The following is a 22,474-nucleotide window of genomic DNA, read 5'->3' as shown; positions in this document are numbered from 1 at the left end:
GTGTGGGCTGTAGAGGCTGTTATAATGAGTGGGACACTTGAAACCATGTCAACATAGTACATTAAAAATAAAAATTAAATAAAAGAACGAAAACATTGTTCCCATATACTTCTCTCAAATTGCCTATACCGCCTTCTGCCCAGAAGTAACCACTACCCTGAATTTGGTATCTAGTGCTAGCTAGCCTCACGCACCCTTTCATACATTTTACTCAATTTAGGTTAATCCTTAAAAGTCCTCATGGTTTGTAGCTTTTTATTTTTTCATTGATTTGAGAGAAAGGGGAAGAAGAGAGACAGAGAGAGAAGCATTAACTCATTGTTCCACTTAGTTGTACACTCAATGGTTACTTCTCATAGGTGCCCTGAGCAGTGATCAATCTGGCATCTTCGGTGTGCTGGAATGATGCTCTATCTACTGAGACACCCGGCCAGGGCGTGTGGCTTATAGTTTTTATTTTTATTTATTTGTTTGTTTTAAATGTTATTTATTGATTTGAGAGAGAGAGAGAGAGAGAGAGAAAGGGGGGGGGAAGTAGGAAGCATCAACTTGCAGCTGTTGCTTTTCAAACATGTGCCCGGATTTTGAACCAGTTACCTCAGCGTTCCAGTCCATTCCTTATCCACTGAGCCGCCACAGGCCAGGCAGTGTTATATTTGGCATATATGGCATCTTCCTGTAGAGATTTCTATGCAACTTGCTCTTCTCACTCAGTGGATATTGGTGTCCAATACCCACCCACTCTGTTACGTGCACTTCTGGTACATATATTTCCCCTGGTGACAACATGTACTCAAAGTGAGTGTTGACAATGCCCCATAATCCATTCTCTTGCTTCTGAATTTCCATTTGTTTACAATCATTTTCCTTTCCAAGTGCTACAATGAACAATCTTGCCTGTATCAGAGGATTTCAAACAGTTTTTTACCGTGTTCTACAGTGGGAACATTTTAAAATTTTATTTTATTATTTTTTGTTTGTATTTTTCCAAAGTGAGAAGTGGGCGTGGGGGGGGGAGCAGACAGACAGACTCCTGCATGCGCCCGACCAGGATCCACCCGGCATGCCCACCAGGGGGTGATGCTCTGCCCATCTGGGGCATTGCTCCTCTGCAATTGGAGCCATTCTAATGCCTGAGGTGGAGGCCATGGAGCCATCCTCAGCGCCCTGGCCAACTTCGCTCCAATGGAGCCTTGGCTGTGGGAAAGGAAGAGAGAGATGGAGAGAAAGGAGAGGGGGAAGGGTGGAGAAGCAGATGGGTGCTTCTCCTATGTGCCCTAGCCGGGAATTGAACCTGGGACTTCCACACACGGGGCCGACACTCTACTGCTGAGCCAACCGGCCAGGGCCTGCAGGGGGAATATTGATTTTATATTTTAAGCCAGTACACACATATTTACAAATGGTCCACGATGTAAATTTTATTCTCATTATCTGCAGTACACTCTTGATGTTTTCAATTGTATTTCATTTCATTTTCGAACACTGACCTTGGCCCACTGAATGGAGCCTGTGGTTCATGGTGGCTCCTGTCAGCAAGTGAAAAGCCCTTTGTATTTGTTGGACTGGAATTGCGGGGTGTAAAGATGTGAATCCTCCGCTTCACTCTGCGTATTGCTGTCCTTGGGGCAGTGGGGGGGGGGGGGGTCCTTCCTCACAGAGAACAAGACTTCCCATGTTGTTAGACACCTTCATCTAGGGCCATCTGGTGGGTATAAAATAGTATTTCACTGTGACTTTTCCTGCCATTTCTCTGCAACTAATGAAACAAAACAACAATAACAAAAATCCTTTTTATGTGCTTCTGGGCCCGCCACACTTCCACTTCTGTGTAATGCCTCTTCGTGTCGTTTACCCATTTTTTCTACATTTTCTTTATGATTTGTGCATTTTGTGCACAAACCACCTACTACTTCCTCCATTTCTATGGGCTGCCTTTTTGTTTTCTTATTGTTATTTTTTTCATGATGTCATCCAATTCGTATAAAATTTGTGCTCTGTGTTTATGAAATCCTTATGGAAAATCCATAGATATATAGTTTCTTGCAGATTTTCTTAACAGTTTGCCTTTTTATATTTATTCAGGTCTTTGACTCACTTGCAATTTATTTTTGTTTGTGGTTTAAAACAAAAAATCTAATTTTATTTTATTTTCCAATATGACTGACAAATTGGTTTAGCAAATTGGTTTGTCAGCCCACACTTTGCCCACTGAAATGCAGGCTGTGTCATAAAGCAAGGTCCCTTTGTGGGGTGGGGTGGGGGGTCTGCAGCTGAGTCCACGACCAGTGTCTATTTCCCTGGACCAGGACATCCTGTCTTAATTATAACAGCTTTATGATATCTTGACAACCTGTTGAACAAGACTTTCTATCTTATTCTTTATTGTCATAGTCTGAGCTCATTACTCTTCTATATATGGTAAATTATAAAATCAGTTTGACAAGTTTCTCCCCCACCTCACCCACCAAAACTGCTCAGAATGTATTAGCTTTGCAGTGAGTTTACATGAATTTGGAATAATTGACATTTTTTAACAATATTCCTCCACTTATTTAGATTTTCTCTAACGGTTTTTCCAAAAGTTTGCAATTTTTCTCTATTAGAAACTGCACCCATTTTATTTTTATTCGTTTTGTTGGTATTATAAATGAAACCTTCTTTTAAAAAAAGTACGTATACTAAGGGTTTGTTGTTGGGCCTTTCATTTTCACAGGGCTCAAACACCACGGTGGGAAGAAGCCCCACGGTCTGCATGGCTTGGACAGCGTGGCCTCCCACCGTGTCCTGGCTGGCACCCCCCTCACCTGCTCACCAAACAGGGCACCCCGCAAACATCCTGAGAGTTGACTCCTCTAAGCCACGTCTCCAGGGTCGCTGATTCAGCGTAAGTACTGCCACTCCCAAGGCACCCAGGTTGAAACTAGGATCAAAAGACCATGTGAGGGTCCCCAACAGTGAGCTAGGTCCAGGGAAGACAGCAGTCAGGTCAGTTGGGCAGAGCCCGCCAGGCACTGCACGGAGTGAGTGGGACATGGCAGCTACAAGCTTGAGCGGTTTCTTACCTTCTGTGGGATCAACGGGGGCGATGGTGAGGGCAGGGGTGGGGTGGGGGTGGAGGCTTGGGTCGCTAACTTTCCTTATTTGTCTAAGAATGAGTTTCCTGGTCAGTACTAAACCTGGGAGTGCTGGGCAAACAGGGACATGCTGGTGCTCTCATGAGAAACATGTACTGTACAAGACAGGTCCACAGGAATGGCCACAAAACCTGTGCAAAGCTTTGCAAAAAGGGACCCTTTGGAACTGCCCAGGTTGCCCTGTATAAACTCTTCCTGCCTTGCCTGGTTCTCTAGAGCCCCCCCCCCCCCCTGCCCAGTGGCAGATGGGGCAGCGCCAGCCCCACACTGAGATGAAAAGAGGGAGAACCTCAGGAAGGGAACACCCCCAGCAAGAACTCTCCACAAAGATGACCCACAGGCAGTGCTGGCTCTTTCCTCCCTCAGCCCAGGTGTTACTGGCCGCCCTTCTCTCCCAAGTCCTTCTGGTAGGGTCCAGGCCCATCTCTTCATTTCCTAGGCCAGTGGTTCTCACACGCTAGTAAGCATCAGAATCAAAATATATGACAGAGGCTGGATATGGCCCCCCCCCAAACCTAAAATATATACTTTTCTGGAGCTCTGCAGGAAGTTTGCTGACCCTGACCTAGACAGTGCTTGCAGCGAAATTTGCTGCTGGGCTTGTTACAACGTAACTGGGAATAAATATGCTAAGTTGGTAATTTACTGATCTTTGTTTGACTAGTCACAGAATAGAGCTAAGTAACAATGTACTAACAAGGTAGACTTATAAAAGGATTTCTATAAAATGCTAAACCGGATTTGTTGCTCTTATAACCACGATTCAATATTACTAGTTTAGCAACCAAAGTTATGTATTCTGTAACAAATCACAAGTATATAATCGAGCCTGCGCATTCACCTCTGGCCAATCTCTCATTACAGTTCAAAGGCCTGTTCCCCTCTGGCTGACGCACATCAAGGGTTAACATCTGAACGAGAAGAATAAGCATCAGCTTCTGCCCTTCTCCCCACTCTCACCATACTGACACACTTGCAGCTCTGATTCTCACTCAAGGTCAACCGAACCTCAGGAATGTGGGAATGTGTGGGCACCTGTTACAGAGAACAATAACTATAGTTTATAAGTTTTTTGCTAGATTCAATTCCAATGAAAGAGGCAGACTTGGGCCTTCAGAAGTTCCAGCTCTGGGAAGAGTTGCTGACCTTCAATCAGTTATCTGAACACACGATTCTGAGTCCCCTCAGCAGGGAACTCTAACCCGTCTTTTCAATTCCTTTATTCTATTTTTTTTGTTTATTCCCTCTCCTTCTCCCTCCTTATAAAAACCTCTGTCTGCATCAAATGATTAAAATGGGTTTTTGAGGACAGGAGTCCCTCCGTCTTCTCAGGCTGCCAGTTCTTGAATAAACTTTTTTCCTTTGCCCCAGCACCTGTTCCACAATTATCGATTGTTCGGCACAGCTGGCAGTTGAACCTGCATTAGGTAAAAACAACACCACTGTCGGCCCCATTCCAGAGTGGGAAGAGCCAGCCGGCCTGAATCCAAAGCCTCAGGCCCCTACATGCTGACCTGGGCAGTCAGACCCATCTGCTGGCAGCAGAGTCTCACCTGGGTCACGGTGGTTCTGCCTCCTCAGTCAGTGAGGATTGCATGGGGTGCCCACACACAAACAGCAGGTTCTGCACAATATGCCCCCATTAGGCCTGGTCTACCCCCAGTGAGGAAGTTCCTGTGGACTGGACATCCTGTGGTTTTGGCATGGGACTGGGAACGGCTTCCTCCACTGCCAGCAGGACTTCCAGGCTCCATATTTCTGCATAGAAAATGTGTCAAAAAGCAAGAGCGGTGCCCTTGCACTCGAGAACATCTTAGAGGGAGACAAAGAGAGATCCTGTCTATTCCCTGGAGTAAGCTGACATTCTTCTGTAGCAATGTTATCAGTAACACTTTCAAGTCTATAGTACTGTTGATGTGTTTGAAAGGAAGTCTCTTTCTTGTTTTGTATGTTCTATCTGGAAATTGCAAGAAGGTGGTCTTTGAAAAAAATAATTTTTTAAAAATTTATTCATTTTAGAGAAAAGAGAGAGAGAGAGAAAGAGAGAGGAGGGGAGGATCAGGAAGCATCAACTCCCAAATGTGCCTTGACTAGGCAAGCCTGGGGTTTCAAACTGGTGAGCTCAGTGTTCCAGGACCTGCAGTGCTTTATTCACTGCACCACCACAGGCCAGGCCTGAAAAAATAATTTAAACCAAGTTAAGAACAAACAAACAAACAGACCTGGGTTTAGGTAAGGCCAAGCATGGCCCGCTATGAATGACGTTGAACATCACCCCTGGAAGAAGCTTGTCTCTAGCCTTCTTCAATATGCATCCCTCAGTGAGCATGCTCCTGGAGGAGGAAGGGGGGTGGGGGCGGGGGCCTCTGTGATGGAGCCCAAAAGGCCCAAAGCTTGAAGGAGGAGGGAGCATGGCAGCTGCATGTGGGGCCACCACCTCTGGGTCACCGAGGCTAGGCTTTCACCTGGCTCTGTCCTCAACCTGTGTGGAGGCAAGGGGTGATCATGTTCCATCCCTGGGCCTCCACTGTCTCCTGTCCTGTAACCAAGAGCTTCAAGATTCTAAAAGTCCAGAGCAGCAGCAAGGGCCCAGATCCAGCAGCTACGCCCTCCCCAGCTCCTGCTCAGTGCACAGGGGTCAGAGCTGGGAAGAATTTGTCATTAGGGTGTTTGCCCACACTGAGTGGGGCCTTGGAGGACCCAGTCCTACTCTCTGGAGCTCCCCCACACCATGTATCACATTGTGTGTCGTGCCTCTGTTTGGATGGAGGGAAGAACTTTTGTGCAGGCACTTAGTCCCGCAGAAGAATGACCAGCCCTTGTCACAGCTCTCAGGGACACAGGGTGTTCAGGCTCAGAAAGGGTTCTCACTGCTTCCTCCTGAGTCCTCACACATGCAGATGGAGTGGACTGCTGGCCACAGGCAGCTGTTTTCCTGTGGGGACAGCCTTCCCGCTATCTCTTACCAAAGTGCCCACAGCAAAAAATAGATCTGCAGGAGCCACTCTAGCCACAGCATGGTGGCCTCCTGCTCAGGTCACGGCTGCCTTGCCAACTTGGAGACCCTTCTGCCTTCTCTGACCCCTTCACCATAAGAATGTACAGAACTTTTCAAAGAAGCCAAGCCTTTCTGCTGAGCTGATGAGACTTCTGTAACTCAGGGAAAGCAATGTTGGATTGGCTCTAACCCAGACTTTGTAAGGTTAGAGATTCATCATGTTCTGCAGGGAACTCTGAACTCACCATTGTGTGAGGCCACAAGCCCAGGACTGCTGCCTCTCCTGCTCTATGCAGATTGCAGGAGGCGGAGGCGGGGGGGGGGGGGGTATGGGAGCATGGGCGGGCTGAGACATGTCTTCTATCAGAGAAAAAACAGGTGCTCTCTGAACATAAATGTTCTGAAGAGTGCCCAGTGGGGCCATGTGATGGATTTGGGTCATTTCTCTTGACTAAATGTGATAAACTGTAGACTTTTGAAATTGGTTTCTAAGAGCCCTTCCTTAAAATTAACAGCTGCCACATTTACCCAGCACATGTCAGGTGAGAGGACACTGTGGTTTTCTCCCATTTCAAAGATGAGAAACACTGGCAGGGAGAAATGATCTGGCTCTTCGTTTTTTATTATTATTATTGAGTGCTGGGGAGACATAAAGACTCCCACATGTACCCCAGACAGGATCCACCTGGCAAGCCCACTAAGGGGCGATGCTCTGCCCATCTAGGGCCATTGTCCGTTGCTGGCAACTGAGCTATTTTAGCGCCTGAGGTGAAGCCATGGTGCCATCCTCAGCGCCTGGGGCCAACTTGCTCAAATGAGCCATGGTTTCAGGAGAGGGAGAGAGGGAGAGAGGGAGGGAGAGAGAGAAAGGGGAGGGGTAGAGGTGGAGAGGCCGATGGGTGCTTCTCCTGTGTGCCTTGACTGGGAATTGAACCAGGACTTCCACATCCCGGGCCGACACTCTACCGCTGAGCCAACTGGCCAGGGCATGACCTGGCTCTTCTGTGCACACACAGAGCGAGGCTCGCACACTGTTAGACTCTAAGGCCAGAGCCTCTCCTATGGCCAGCATGGCCCCTAGCACTTGCTGTCTCCAAGATGGCCTGAGCCTCATTTTGCAAACGGCTCGTGGCATCATGACCATGACACGGGCTCAACAGCCAACTGTCTGCCAGGGAAACACACAGAACTCCTTGAGAGCTTTGTGATATCACTGAGAATGGGAACCTGCTTCCCACATACGAGGGAGAGAACAAGGCTGGCAGGCCAGACAGTCATGCCAGTAGGTGGACTCTCGTGGAGTCGTGCCCACTGAGCCCCTCACGGGCCTGCCCAGCAATGCTCTCTTGGCTGGTCAGCCATGACTGACGCAGCACAAAGTCATTCCAGGGTGGCCTGAGCACCTGTGTTCTGGCAGACAATAGTGGATGATATCTGGTGAAAGTGAGTCGGAGCCGTTCCACATAACATGTCCCAGATGTGTTCTGCACAATCTGCCCTCTGGAGACCCCCCTGGAGAAAGTGTCAAGAAAACCAAGGCCAGGAAAGACTACACGCTATTCTCTTTAGAGCCCCTAGAGGGGGGTGTCGCCCAGGAAAAGTGAACGGAGACTGTCCGTCTAACATTAGATTGAGCAGGGACCTGTGCTAGCATGGGGTGGGAGCCAGAAGAGGCCTGTTGTTGCAGTCGCTGGTGATTTTACCTCCCCTGCTGCAGACGGGTGGGGGAAGGGAGAGGCCGAGAAGACAACCAGAAGACTACTAAGCCCTGCATTGGATGCTCATCTCTTCAGGGGTTGTAGCATTTTCAGAAAGGACTTCACAGTTACAAGGGTGTGGGTGTAGGAAGTGAAAGGACAGTAGGTAAGGGACCTGTTCGCAAGGCAGTGAGGAGGTGGGAGGCCCTACCTAGTTCTCCTCTGCTCCCTCCCATGTCTTGCCTACTCTCTCTGATCCACTGTTCATCTTTGGGAAAAGATGTCATCAATTCCCTTGTTGTGCTAAGCTCAGCTGGTGTCAGGGCAACTCAGAAGAAGCAGGCCCTGTGCTCCTGGACCACACCTGGCTGGGCAGCAGCACTCCACTTGTGGGCTGAAGGCCTGTTGAGGAGGTCACTGACATCCTGGGGCTAAGACCAGCTGCGTGGGGCTGATGAAAAGCTGACAGAGAGCAGTTGGCAGAGCCTTGTCCACCTTACCCTGATTCATGTGGCAAAAGAGGACTGGCTGCTGGCTGCATAGGCTGAAGAAAGGGCAGGGTGAGGGGTCCGTGGGTGAGCCTGGTTCATGCGGGCTGAGCTCAGTTTCCCTGATGCTCAGCGCTGCGGTGACGGTGAGGAGATGTGAGCACACTTAAAACATAATAGAAAAGATATATATATAGGTCTCTGCTCCCTGGTTCCTGACTCAGAGCCCTAATAAGACCTTTCTAATTTCCTGAGTGGTAGAGTCTGACACAGAGCTCCTAAATCCCTTGGAATCTCCTGGCGGGTGGGAGTGTCTTTGTTCTAATTAGATAGTGCGTGGTGGGCTTTTTGATGGGTGCTGGAAAAACTAAGGCATGATGAGAAAGGTGGAACTTTCAGCTCCTACCTCCCATTCTCCAGAGTGGGGAGAGGGGCTAGAAATGGAGTTAATCATCAGTTACGCTTCACAAAAATTCCAGAAACATGGGGTTTAGAGAACTTCCTGGTGTGAACAGGTGGAGGTGCTGAGAGTGTGGGAGCTTCGCACCCTCCCCAGACCTCAGCCTACATACCACTTCATCCAGCTGCTCACTTATCCGTTATCAGATCCCTTACTGTAGAGCAGACCAGTAAATATGGTGCTTCCCTAGGTTCTGTGAGCACATTATGCAACCCGAGGAGAGAGTATGGGAACCCAATTTGTTGCCAGTGGGCCAGCAGTACTAGGAAGCCCCGCTGCTGGAGCTGTCACCTGAAACAGGGAAATGGGAGCAGTCTCCAGGGACTCGGCCCTTAAACAATGGGCCCGGCATTTAGGTTGGAGTGTAAGAATTGAATTACACTGAGGGACTCCCAGCTGGTGTCGCAGAGAGCTCTGTGCTGTGAGGGTGTCAGTTAAGGAAAGCACACCACTGCTACCCCTAGACACATGCCCACCCCACAGAGGAGGCCCGAAACAGCACGGAATGTGGAAACCAAGGAACACAAAAATCGACAGCACAGCGTGTTTGCGCATTTTCAAAATATATCTGTGCGCGCACACACACACACACACACACACACACACACACACACAGATGGTCTCCAAAACCTGTAGCTGCCTGCAGTAAAGGAGGGATGGAAAGGATGTAAGGAGGAAAGGAAGAGAGAGTGAAGGTGGGAGGGAGGAGCAACAAGGAGGAGAGAGGGGTGGAGAGGTGGAGGGCTTCTGCTGCTGTTAGAAAACCCACCACTACGCGTGACTGTTGAAATTATTCATTGGCTGAGTTAATCCGTGCCAAGTGAGGGTCTGTAATTAGTGGACCCTGTGCCTTGTTTCCCAACACGTATCTGATTGATGTCTGGGTCTCAGTGCTCCTTTGACTGTCAAGAGCATCCTGGCCTTGGGTACACATGTTATGCATGCCCATCTGGGTTCCTTTTACTTTTTTTTTTTAATTGATTGATTTTAGAAAGACTGAGAGAGGAAGTGGGGGGGGGGAGAGAGAGAGAGAGAGAGAAGCTTCATTTGTTGTTCCAGTTAGTTGTGCATCCATTGGTTGCTTCCTCTATGTCCTCTGATCAGGGATTTGAACCCACAACCTTGGTGTTTCGGGATGACACTCTGACGAGCTAATCTAATCCAATGAGCCAGGGCCCCACCTGGGCTTCTTTCAGCAGAAACATTTATCCCTGCCTGGGCCCCTCAGTGGCTATCGTTTCCACCACAGCACTCAGGACTCCCGCTGGTGGAAAACAGTTTACACAGAGGGTCCTGGACAAGCTCTGAGGGTGACCCTGTTCCTCAGTTCAAGGGACTTGCTGCTATGGTGCTCTATTCAAGGAAAAGACATGGTTGTCACAGGCAGTTTTATTTACTTGCAGGAGGTAAAAAACCAGGAGATTCATATCCAAAGCCGTGTCACCCAAAGGGAGGCTTAGCTACTGCTTATCTACTCTATTTGGTCAGATACACATGAATCTCTTCTTTGCAGTTGGGACACTAATGTTGAGTTTCTGCCAGCCCATCCTGTTTATGGCTGCACCTGCAAGAACACTGTGCTACACATGAACATTTAGCAAGATAACATTTAGAAATAACTGCCTAGTCCTTGAGACCCTGGTCTCCTGAAATTTTTTTCATGCCTTATTTATTTATTTATTTTTGGACAGAGACAGAGAGTCAGAAAGGGGGACAGATAGGGACAGACAGACAGGAAGGAGAGAGGAGAAGCATCAGTTCTTCATTGCAGTATCTTAGTTGTTCATTGATTGATTGCTTGTTTACTTATAGCTTTCTCATATGTGCCTTGACTGGGGGCTACAGCAGAGTGAGTAACCCCTTGCTCGAGCCAGCAACCTTGGGTTTCAAGCCTGGGTCCTCCATGTCCCAGTCTGATGCTCTATCCACTGCGCCACCGCCTGATCAGGTTCACTCCTCATTTTTGAAGGAACAGGGACAAAGGTCATACTCCTATAACTGCATCCTGCTGAACATGGATGGAGCATGTCTTCGAGTTTAGAAGAGTGACATTCTTTGGCTGCCTGGCTTATGAAAGTCTTGGGGTCCCCTGGGTTCTGGGAGTCCTGAGAACAGGTGTGAATACAGAGCACTACTCTAGCAGCCTACATGCACTATAAGGGGCAAGACAGAAGCAGGCGAAACATCAAGGGGATGGAGATCCTGCTACTCAGAAACTCACACTCCAGTGGGGATCTAATGAGCAAAGTAGACCAGTGACAGCCTCCCTGAGGACGAAGAGCTCTCCGCCTCTCAACATTGATGGCAGTAAGGGAGAGAAGGGGAGGGGTGCTGTCATATTCTAATCTTCTTCCCATATGACTCAAGGTTGTCATCCAGGAATCATTCATTGAGCTGCTAGTGCATAGGGTTTTGAAGCACAGCTAGGACCTGGGCAGGAGGTGACTACGCAGAAAGATGAAGCACAGCAATCCCAGAGGGGAAGGGACACCAGCTATGACAGTTCTACACAATATCCTGTCAGTGGCCTGTGGCTTCTCAAGCACAGTTTGGTGTGCCATGCTGTAAGTGAAGAGCTGCACCTCAGAGGCACCGTGGCCTGGGGAGGGAGGGCAGCTGGAGAGGAAGTCTTGACATGGCCCTTGCATTTGCTGCCTTGGGATAGCACCCCCTCTGATGGCAGGAAGCGCTCTTAGGGAACACACACTCATGTGGGCACACAGGAAGAAGGCAGGCCAAACGTGTGGCCATGCTGTTCAGGCTCACATAGTACAAGGCCCTCTAGAGTCCAGCATTCTGTTAGGCACCATCCCTAGTTAGCCAGCTGCACCTTCCTAGCTGCAGCTTGGAGACTGAAGCCTTCCTGAAAATTAGGATACAGGGAGAAAGCACCATTCCCCTGTATTCTCTTCATCCCCCAGACCTGCTTCCCAGTGGGTGCTGGGATGAGCCTTGAGATGAGCAGTTTACCTGAAGTTTAGATATCCCACCGAGGCCATCTTTCTCAGGCTGTGGCTCTTCTACTCTTTGTTCCCAGTTTGGAAACAGGAGCTCAGGACTAACTATGAGCACAGGTGGTAATGAAACAGGAGAGGAAAGTGAGGTGAGCTGGTGATGCTGAGGGGCTGCTCACCTCAGGTACTGGCCAGCCTGCCCTCTGCTCTCCGGCTGCAGGTGTCCGCACTGGGGTCATCTCCTACTGCAGCCCCGGGTCCCAGCTCTCCCAGCCCTCTGCTCTCCGGCTGCAGGTGTCCGCACTGGCGGTCATCTCCCCCTGCAGCCCCGGGTCCCAGCTCTCCCAGCCCTCTGCTCTCCGGCTGCAGGTGTCCTCTGCTCTCCGGCTGCAGGTGTCCGCACTGGCGGTCATCTCCTCCTGCAGCCTCAGGTTCCAGCTCTCCCAGCCCTCTGGCTTCTGGACTTCTAGAGAAGAAGGGCTGAGAAGTTCTCCCCAAGGCTTTGCTTCACCCTCCCCACCCAGGACTGACTGTGCGAGGCAGTGGACAGGCCCAGGCTGCCTGGTTTGGCAGCATAGCTCACCTGCCACAATTCAGACCCAATGCGCTAAGGGCAGCTCTGGGTGGTGTGGCCTCCCTGCACCTGTCTCCGTACCAGCTTGCCCTCAGCCATGCAGCGTTCTGTTCCTAAACTTCCATGCCTGCCTCTGCAGTGACAAACCACTGAGCGGCCCCTCCTCACTGCTTCCACAGCAGGGCAGTGCCAGGTCAGTCAGCACACTTACTTCCCGAGGAGGGGATGCAGGTTAAATGCCCTTTTCCCTGCACCTCCTCCTTCCTGTGAGTACAAAGAGGGAGCTCTCCCCTCCGCCTGCCCCACCCCCAGCCACCCCACAGCTTTGGATTAAAGAGGGGAAGCTACGGGGCTGCTCAGAAAAGAAGCTGAAGCATCAGGAGACCTCAGGAGCCTTCTGAACTTGGGTGGGCTCTGACACAGGGGAGTGCACGACTCTCTGACACAGGGGAGTGCACGACTCTCTGACACAGGGGAGTGCACGACTCTCTGACACAGGGGAGTGCACGACTCTCTGACACGGGGGAGTGCAGACTGCCCGCCTGCAGAGTCGGACCACCCTCTCAGGCAACTGCACAGAGAAGCGGTAAGTGACTTCTTAAGAGTACTTTGTCTTACAAAAAGCAATTTACTTCCCTGGGTCGTTTCCACCTTCCTCTGGTACTATGTGGCTAGGAAGCCCAATCTTTTGGCTTCTGTCACTTAAAGCAGTGGTCCCCAATCCCGGGGCCTTGGACCAGTATCGGTCCGTGGGCCATTTGGTACTGGTCCGCAGAGAAAGAATAAATAACTTACTTACATTATTTCTGTTTTATTTATATTTAAGTCTGAACGATGTTTTATTTTTTAAAAAATGACCAGATTCCCTCTGTTACATCCATCTAAGACTCACTCTTGACCTTTGTCTCGGTCACGTGATACATTTAGCTGTCCCACCCTAAAGGCCGGTCCGTGGAAATATTTTCTGACATTAAACTGGTCCGTGGCTCAAAAAAGGTTGGGGACCACTGCCTTAAAGTACAGACTGGGCTCCAGGTGGGTCAGCCCCAGACGGTCTGGGAATGGACTCTTCTGTGCTGTTGTGGGGAAAGTGTTTCAGGGACACTTACATGGGAGGAGTTTTAAGTGATAGTGGCAGGACTTATTAGAGTGAAAAGTGACAAGTGACAGAGCAGTCTCGGAGAGATGTAGGGAGAGTGAGCATGCGGGCCCAGGGGAGCAAGCAGCGGGAGGACTCGGGAGAGGAACCAGAGGCCAAAGGAGAGTCCTCCGCCTCCGCTTGCTCCCCTGGTTGCACGCCTCGTGGCGACCCATGGAGTTGAGGAGAAAAGAAGGCAAGCCTCGAGGCGACCCATGGAGTTTAGGAGAAAAGAAGGCAAGCCTCGTGGCGACTCATGGAGTTTAGGAGAAAAGAAGGCAAAAAGTACGTGCCCAAGAGAAGGAAGGGCACTGGCATGCCTCGGGGTGTGTGTGTGCTGGGTTTGCCATCTCGCTTCCGTATATTTCCTTGGGTTGAGGACAGGGCAGGCTTTCTTTCAAACTATCCAATCACTGGCCTGGCTTTTCCCAGGCTTGTGCTTGTGCCCTCCTCCATCCAATCTCTTTACTGGATTTTCTGGGGCTCGTGACCTGACACAATCCTTCTCCCAGTCGTCCCAGGCTAGTCCCCTCTCTACCTTGACCTCTACTGAGCATGCACTCGTGGACGGACTGTCCCCTTGCTCCGTTAGTCTGGGGGGACTGCACCGGTTACCCTCCAGGTGACTGTGAAATCGCCTTTGATCTAATCAAGCTTACCCAGAACCTCCTTCTCCTTCATCAATAACTAACTGCCTACTCTGACAGTGGATTCTACCTGCTTCCTTTTGCAAGTACCAGTGAACTGACTCCTAACTACATTTTTGAATGATAACAGACATTTTCTCTTTTTCTGTCACCAATCCAATCAACTAATCCTAGCTTTAAATACTCGTAGGATATTTGGACTGTGTTATTGCTTATCTGGCAAAATTTCTGAAATCGCCCCTGCTAACAGAATATCTCCTTAACGAGTCTTTGCAGAGTGGTGGCTTGTTGTTTTTCCCTATCCTTCAGCGAAAGGGAAGTGTTGGAGTCTTATTCATACAGATCAGAGTAAAACCAGAAATTCTGCCCCTACAGCCCCAAGCATCTATTTTTACACCGTTAGCCATAGAGTCGCCCCCAAGTCCCACAGCCAAACCTTTGCTGCTCTGTCCTGCTTATCCCAGCTCATCTCCACTGGAAGCTGTGAGCTCAACTGCTTGTCCTCCTTGGTGAAGGTGGTGTGGCCTGTCAGATGGGAGCCTTACTGTTCAGGGGACAACTGGGGTGTCTTTCCCATTTTCCATTGAGTTCCACCCAGGCTGTAGGTGCTCCAGAAAGTGCGTGTCTTGGATGGAAGCAGGGTAGGGGTTGCAGAAAGGGGGGCTGGTAAATGCTGAAACCCCAGGAAGGAAAGAGGCCACACTTAGAAAACAGTGCCTCCCAGATTGAAAGTAAACTCCCAGCCCTGAGCAAGGCTGCCTTGGACAGGACAGGCAGTTTTCTACCATTGACCCATTTGTTATAGTTCTTAATTTTCATTAGCACTTAATTTCTCTAAGTCTAAATAAAGCTCTTTGTATTCGATCCTGAAGAATCTATCCCAAGGGGCCGCACTCAGCGATGGAATCTGAGGTTCCCATGGCTGACACATTGACATATAGGACAAACAAGGCAAACATACAAAACCCACAGACAACCAGAGGTCACTACCGGGCATGTCTCAGGTTGCCTTGCTCGTGTTCCTCGGTCATCCAGAGTTAAACGCTAACCCGGAGATCGTCATGGGGTGAGGGTGGGGTGACTTATTTCTTCACATGCATTCCCCAACCCTTTAGAGGTAGACCTAGATCGAGCCTTGAATCTAGCCTGCCAGAGACAGCTCCTACCCAACCAACCAGAAACCAGAAGCATCCTGGAAATGAACTACCTTTCCGACAACCATATACACAGAACAGGAATAGAAATACTAATTAAAGTGCAATGGGCCCGAACTACCTGCCTCCCTTCCGAAACGCTGGACAAAACAGGTTCAAGTGGCCACTCCGCTTTACTGTGGAAGCCGTTCAGACAGCTGCTTCAGCAGTGAGCACCAGGTGAGAGAGTCCCACAGAGCCGGTCCTCCCTCCAGTGAAGAGACAGGTGAGTAAGCCCCAGAGGAGCTGCGGCTACTGACTGATTCACCGAGCACCCAAACCAGATTGGCAGAAAGTCCTTTATTTTGACAGGGACAGAGAAAGGGACAGATAAGGACAGACAGACAGGAAGGGAGAGAGATGAGAAGCATCAATTCTTCATTGCAATTCCTTAGTTGTTCAGTGATTGCTTTCTCATATGTGCCTTGACTGGGGGGCTACAGCAGAGCAAGTGACCCCTTGCTCAAGCCAGCAACCTTGGGCTTCAAACCAGCAACTTTTGGGCTCAAGCCAGTGACCATTGGGTCATGTCTATGATCCCATGCTCAAGCCTGCAACCACTTGCTCAAGCTGGTGAGTCCTCGCTCAAGCCGGATGAGCCTGTGCTCAAGCTGGCCACCTTGGGATCTCGAGCCTGAGTCCTCTGCATCCCAGTCTGATGCTCTATCCACTGCACTACTGCCTAGTCAGGTTGACAGGGAGTCCTTTAAGAAAATTCCTTCAGTCCCAGCCAGTTGGCTCAGCAGTAGAGCATCGGCCCAGTGTGTGGAAGTCCCGGGTTCTTCCCCTCCCACAGCCAAGGCTCCATTGGAGCAAGATTGGCCCGGGTGCTGAGGATAGCTCCATGGCCTCTGCCTCAGGCGCTAGAATGGTTCTGATTGCAGCAGAGCAATGCCCCAAGGGGCCGAGCTTCGCCTCCTGGTGGGCATGCCGGGTGGATCCTGGTGGGGTGCATGTGGGAGTCTGTCTGTCTTCCTCCGCCCCCACTCTCCTTCTCACTTCGGAAAAATGTAAAAAAAAAAAAAAAAAAAAAAGAAAATTCCCTCTCAGTCACCAAATTTGTTGCCAAACTCAAGGGGTTTGCACTTGCGATGTTTTATCCAAGAACAAGACGTGGTTGTTGCAAGGTAGTTGTATTTACGTGTAGCAAGTAAAGAAGATGAAACTACCTTACATTTTGGAATTGAGGGTGGAATTGAGGTTACCTGCTGACACTTTAGCAGGAATTCAGAGATAATTAGCCTGGAGCTTTTGGGGTTCAGGCCAATGAGGCCTTCCTGTCCTGGGAGAGTTTGGGGTATGGCAGCTGAGGGACCAGAGGAAGTCCTTTCTGGCCATCTCACGCTGAGCCTTCTCGTGACCTGCCTCGGCCAGACCGACACGCCCCCCAGGGTGCAGCCCCTGCTGGCACCTCACTCCCAGGAGACCCTGTCTGTGGTAGAGCCACTGCACATATCTTGGTGCCATACTGCGTCAGCTGCCTCGGGCTGGAGACGCCCCAGTGCTCGAGCTGGGTCTTTCTTGTCATGGTCTTGGGCACCATAGACGGTCTGTGGGGTCGAACTGGCCTTGGTCACACTGGTTCTGCTGCATCCTGGCCATGTGGCCTTTGCTAGCTGACCAGCTAGCCCCCCTCTACAACTGTCAGGGAACGCTATTAGGGCAGTGACTGAGACAAGCGGCCCACGTGCCCAGTCTTATGTTTATTCCTTTATGCATTCATTCAAACCCCTGTCCCCTGAGGGACCTTCTAAAGCCACGTAAGGGGCTGGTGGCCTCCAGGTCCCAGGTGAGAAAGTTGATGGCCACAGAGGCTGGAACTTTCCCAAGACAGGAGACCCGGGGTTAGAAGCGCACACTGGCCTCATCCTATAGCACCTCCCTGCTCCATCTGATAGGCTTTCCCAAGGCAGGGGGAAGGGACCAGCCATGGCCTGTCTTCTGGTACTGAGCCCTTCTGCTACCCCTCCCCCATACCCAACAAGGCCCTGCCAGGGCCCTGTGACTTGATTGCATCCCCAGTGACCCACTCATGAACCCAGTGGATTCATTCTACCCCCCCCCCCCCACCACCATCCTTTCTTCATGCAGTAGAACGTCAGTCAGACATGGGATTGAATCTTGACTCAGCTACTCCCGCACCAGAGGAGTAACTTTGGGAAATCATGACTTCTCAGCCTTTGTTTCCTCTTCTGTGAAATGGTCTGTAACTATAGTTGAAGTGCTTGCTCTGTGTGAGTCCAGGCACTGGGGAGAGTGTCTGTTAGAAGGCCCACAGGCCATCTAGTCCCTGTGCAGCCTCCCCCCACACCCAGCCAGGCCCACAAGCTCGGGCCTGCACACCCCTGGGACAGGACATCCTGAGCAGCCTGTAGCATGACCGCCTGCATCATTTCATTATACAAAACCTAAAGGTCCTTGTGAATACAGCCTGAACCGCTACTAAATTCCTTTTTTATAATAATTGTGATTGTTTTCTATGTAAGAGAATTGATTCATAAAGATGTAAATGTACACAGTGTGAAACTTCTGTATTTCTTGTTTGTCGCTTTGCATGGGAGGATGAATCGCCAAGATTCTAAAGCGCCCTTGGATGGTGAGGGAGGGTGACGAACTCTGCTCATTCTTTCTGCCTCAGCTCCTCCGTCTTGTGTGTGAGCATGAATCTCTCCCTCTCTCTCTCTCTCTCTCTCTCTCTCTCTCTCTCTCACACACACACACACACACACACACACACACACACACACACACACACACGGCCCCTCTGCAAAGGTGTCCCACATGAGCACATGATTGCAGTGGTCTAAAGTAGGAGCAGATTCTCCCAGTGCCCCGTCTCTGAGATCAGCTTTGGCTGGCTCCCAGGCACAGCGATCCAATGGCTGTCCTGCCATTGGCATGGGCCATGGGGACAGAGTGGGGTGGGGTGCAGTCAGGATCGTGAAAGTCTGGTGCCCAGGCAGTGCTGTGCGTCAGCCTGGCTCTGGCACCTGCCCGTGGGTCTCCACCACTGGTCCTAAGGAAAGGGCCAGCTCTTTGCATGGAGTGCTTAGTCTGCCATAGGCTACTGACCCAGCCTAGGAGGGAGACGGGACTGGGGACAGCCACAGAGTGCTGTGGAACACAGGCCTTTCGCTCAGGTCTAAATAAAATCACAGTTTTCTGAGCTGTCCCCTCCCCCCAGGCTCCTGAGTCCCTCTCATCAGAAACCAGGGCTGTGCGGTGCAAGGTCCACAGTACATGGGCATTCCCAGCTGGAGCGCAGGCAAGGCGAGGCCTGGAACAGGGGTGGAAGCAGAGCCATGCGCAGGGGTCCTATGCTCCCAGGCAGCTGATGTTCCTTTGGGATCTGGCCTGCTCCTGAGACAGATCTGCCATTCCCAGATCCACAGACCCACTGTGGAAAGGGAGGCTGCAGTCAGAGAACTTAATCTTCTGGCTCTGATTTATTCCTCCTCCAAATGAGCCCGGGTATTCCTCTGGCCTCGTGGAAGAGAAAGAAGGCCTTGCCGTGGCAACAGCGCTGCTTGGCCTGCTCCATCCAGACGTGAACGAGCTAAGCCTTCTTGACCCTGAAAGGGGTGCTTCTCTCAGGCTCCAGAGCCCTGGGCAGGCCGCTCTTCAGAGCAGCAGCCTCCCCCCTTCTGAGTCTGGAATAAAATCTACTTGTTGCCTAGCGACAAAACTAGGTGGGCATCTTCATCATCTTTTATGGTCCCTTTTCTTTCCTGCAGTCATATTCTCCCTCACCCTTTTCTCAGGCTTGGGAACAACCTCCCCAGCCCCCAATGTGCTGCAGACAAAAGCCCATTCTGGCCTCTCTCTCTGAGACCAGACAGCCAGCCTCAGCGTCGCCCGGAGACTCTGGGCTAAGCCTCCCCCCTCTGCCCAGGCTGGCACAGCTCAGACTCCTGAGACACGGGGACTCTGACCTGCTCTCCGGGGGCCTGGTCAGCACCAGACTGGGGCCTTCTTCCTTTGCTGCCATCACCCTGCACTCTCCTCCGGCCTAGTCTTGCCCTTACCTCCAGTCCTCTGAGCCTCGCTCTGGCTCTTCTCCACAATGAGCCCAGGGCCACTCCGTACTCACATCCCCAACCAGGGTCTGTCTCAGAATTCTGAAGTCACTGGCTTATTATCACAGGCAGACCTTGGCCCAAAGGCAAGTCCTCAGAAATACCCTCTGATGGTTCTCTTGTACACACATTCTTTTTTTGTTTTGTTTTGTTTTCTTTGTTTTTTTCATTTTTCTGAAGCTAGAAACAGGGAGAGACAGTCAGACAGACTCCCGCATGCGCCCGACCGGGATCCACCCGGCACGCCCACCAGGGGCGACGCTCTGCCCACCAGGGGGCGATGCTCTGCCCATCCTGGGCGTCGCCATGTTGCGACCAGAGCCACTCTAGCGCCTGAGGCAGAGGCCACAGAGCCATCCCCAGCGCCCGGGCCATCTTTGCTCCAATGGAGCCTTGGCTGCGGGAGGGGAAGAGAGAGACAGAGAGGAAAGTGCGGCGGAGGGGTGGAGAAGCAAATGGGCACTTCTCCCATGTGCCCTGGCCGGGAATCGAACCCGGGTCCTCCGCACGCTAGGCCGACGCTCTACCGCTGAGCCAACCGGCCAGGGCTGTACACACATTCTTGCTCTGTTCACCTGAGTTGTAGTTCTCTGTCCCTGCTGTGTCCTGAGCTGAGAAAAGGAGGGCCCAGGTTCATGCAGCAGCCGCACAGGAATTCAGGGGAGCCCGAGGGAAGATCCCAGACATGGACAGGAGAATGCATCCCAGCACGTGGGGGCAGTTGAAGTGCAGGACTGGAGAACAGGGAGGTGCAGGGGGAGAGGCACGGAGAACAGGGGCTATGAGTAAGGGCCCCCACCTGCTTCTGAGGCTCCTGCATGTCTGAGTTTCAGCAGACTCCCATATCCCTACCCTTTCACTGGGGTATGCTCTGAGGAGGCACATCAGTCCTTCAGCTCCCAGCTCATCTCCCAGGAGCTTTTCCTCAGCACTGCCCAGCCCTCTGGGCCCCTGCCCAGCCCGGGCCTGGACCCATCCCCCCACAGCCTGTTCCTCCATGGTCCTGACCCCTTGGAGTGGGAGGAGGTCCTGGGGCTCTCTGGAACATGCCTGCTCTGCTTTTGGTTTGAGGGTTCCAACAGCAAAGAAAGATCCCTGTTGTTCCCAAATAAAGACTACTGGTTCTTTCTTCTTTTCTTTCCCTCTGTAATAAACCACCCATGGTGTTGGCCAGAGACTCTGTGGCCACTTTTCTTTGCCCTGTACAGAGCATGCTTCATGAATCATGACCTTAGGGTCATGACCTGATTTTTTTCAGGCTTGGGGAGAGAGATGGGAAAGGGTTGTTTGTTAATGCACTAAGCTGGTCACCTTATTGCTGAGTCCTCCTCTTCTCTGGACTCAAAATGTCCCAACTTCATCCAAATCACGGTCAGCGCTTTTCTGGCTCCAGCGGGTAGGAAGAGGCAGTGGACATCCTGCCAAAGGGGCCAGGGCTGTGCTCTGTGCCCTGTGCCAGGTTCATCTCCCCGGAGCTCCACGTCCCAGCTGTGTGGGAAGTGCGGCCCAGGCTTCTGTAGGTAGGGCTCAGGTATTTCCAGTGACATATTGGTGTAGGATGTGCTACCACTGATGGCCCTTACTGAAATGCTCTCCTGCCCATGGGCCCCTAGCCTACAGCGCCACCACTGGAGAGCTGGACCTGGGGATTAAGCCTGCTCCTTCATCAAGTGCGGCTTTCTTTCCAAGAAGGGAGGCACAGAAAATCCCTCAGCAGAAGGGAACTGGAAACACTGGTGCCCTTCCCAGCAGAGGAGCTGACTGCCGGTAGGAAACAGGAAAGGATGCCCCAGAGGCAGCAGTTCCAGGCTGCTCACCCACCAGGGGGGCCCAGAGGTTCCATTCAGATCCGAATAGGATTACTGGAGACCCGGAAGGGATGCATGTTCAGGCCAGGCTCTTGAGGAAAGGTGTGTGTGTTCTGCTCATGTCCAAACTGTTCCTGTCTGTCTCCCGTTGTGTGTCTGTGTAGGTGAATGTCACCCTCCCCAGGAAGCTGGCCCCCACCCTACACAGGGCTTGCTTCCTCCTATGACTGGGAGACCCTAAGAGCAGGAACAGACCCCCAGATCTGACATCAGTCTTTAGGGACAGCCCCAGCCATCAGGGGGTCAGGGCATGACTGGTACAATGGTCCCACAGGATCCGCACACAGCACTGCTGGGTGGGACCATGCAGAGGCTTGCCTGGAGTCCAGGGCAGCTGGTCCAGGCCTCTGTGTGACAAGGTGATCCGTGCATGGGATTGAGGGGCTTGTGCAGCTATTTGCATAGAACAGACTAAATTGAGAATAAGCTCCAGCATTTCTTTGATATGACTCCTTCCTCCTCCTGCCCAAATCCAATGCGAACCTGTCTGGCCTCGACCACTGGCATTACACCTGGAGTAGTGGGCAGGATTCAGTTCAGACTGGTATGGAACCAGCATTACACAGTGCATTCAGGGAGAGGCACTGCATCGGCCTCTTTTTCTTTCTTTTTCTTTTGGGAATTAAATTTAATGGGGTGACATTGCTCAATAAGAGTACATAGGTTTCTGGTGAACATCTCTGTAGCATTTGAACTGTTGATTGTGTTGTGTGCCCACCGTATATTTATCCCTCTTTGCTTTCCTAACCCCCTCCCCCAGGTACCATTTCACTCTTTTCTATGTCCATGAGTCTCAGTTTTATAAAGTCATATAGATCTTAGCTTTTTCTGATTTACTTATATTACTTAGTAGAATGTTCTCAAAGTCCATCCATGTTGTTGTAAATGCTTATATGTCACTTCTAATGGCCGAGTAGTATTCCATTGTATATATAAGATCTACCGGGAAGTTCTGTCCGTTTCTATCACAACAAGTTTCGACACGTAAGCACATGTTTATTTGGCGCATGTGTGCCTCTCTATTTTTATCACTTAATGTATACATACTGACGTAGCAAATGAACTAAAACAAAGTTGATTCACGTTAGTCTTATGTGTGAAGCGATAGTGTACCCATGGCTACTGATAAAGTTCATTTACGCCACTGTAATTTTTACAAATTTCAACAAGGAAGAAATGCTACAGAAGCATGTCTGTCACATCCACCATATTCCCTGGACTTAGCACCCTCCGACTATCACTTG

This window comes from Saccopteryx leptura, chromosome 4 (genome assembly GCF_036850995.1).
Source record: "Saccopteryx leptura isolate mSacLep1 chromosome 4, mSacLep1_pri_phased_curated, whole genome shotgun sequence".
Taxonomy (NCBI): Eukaryota; Metazoa; Chordata; class Mammalia; order Chiroptera; family Emballonuridae; genus Saccopteryx; species Saccopteryx leptura.
The sequence above is the reverse complement of the archived record's forward strand: the minus strand, read 5'-3'. Positions refer to the sequence as shown.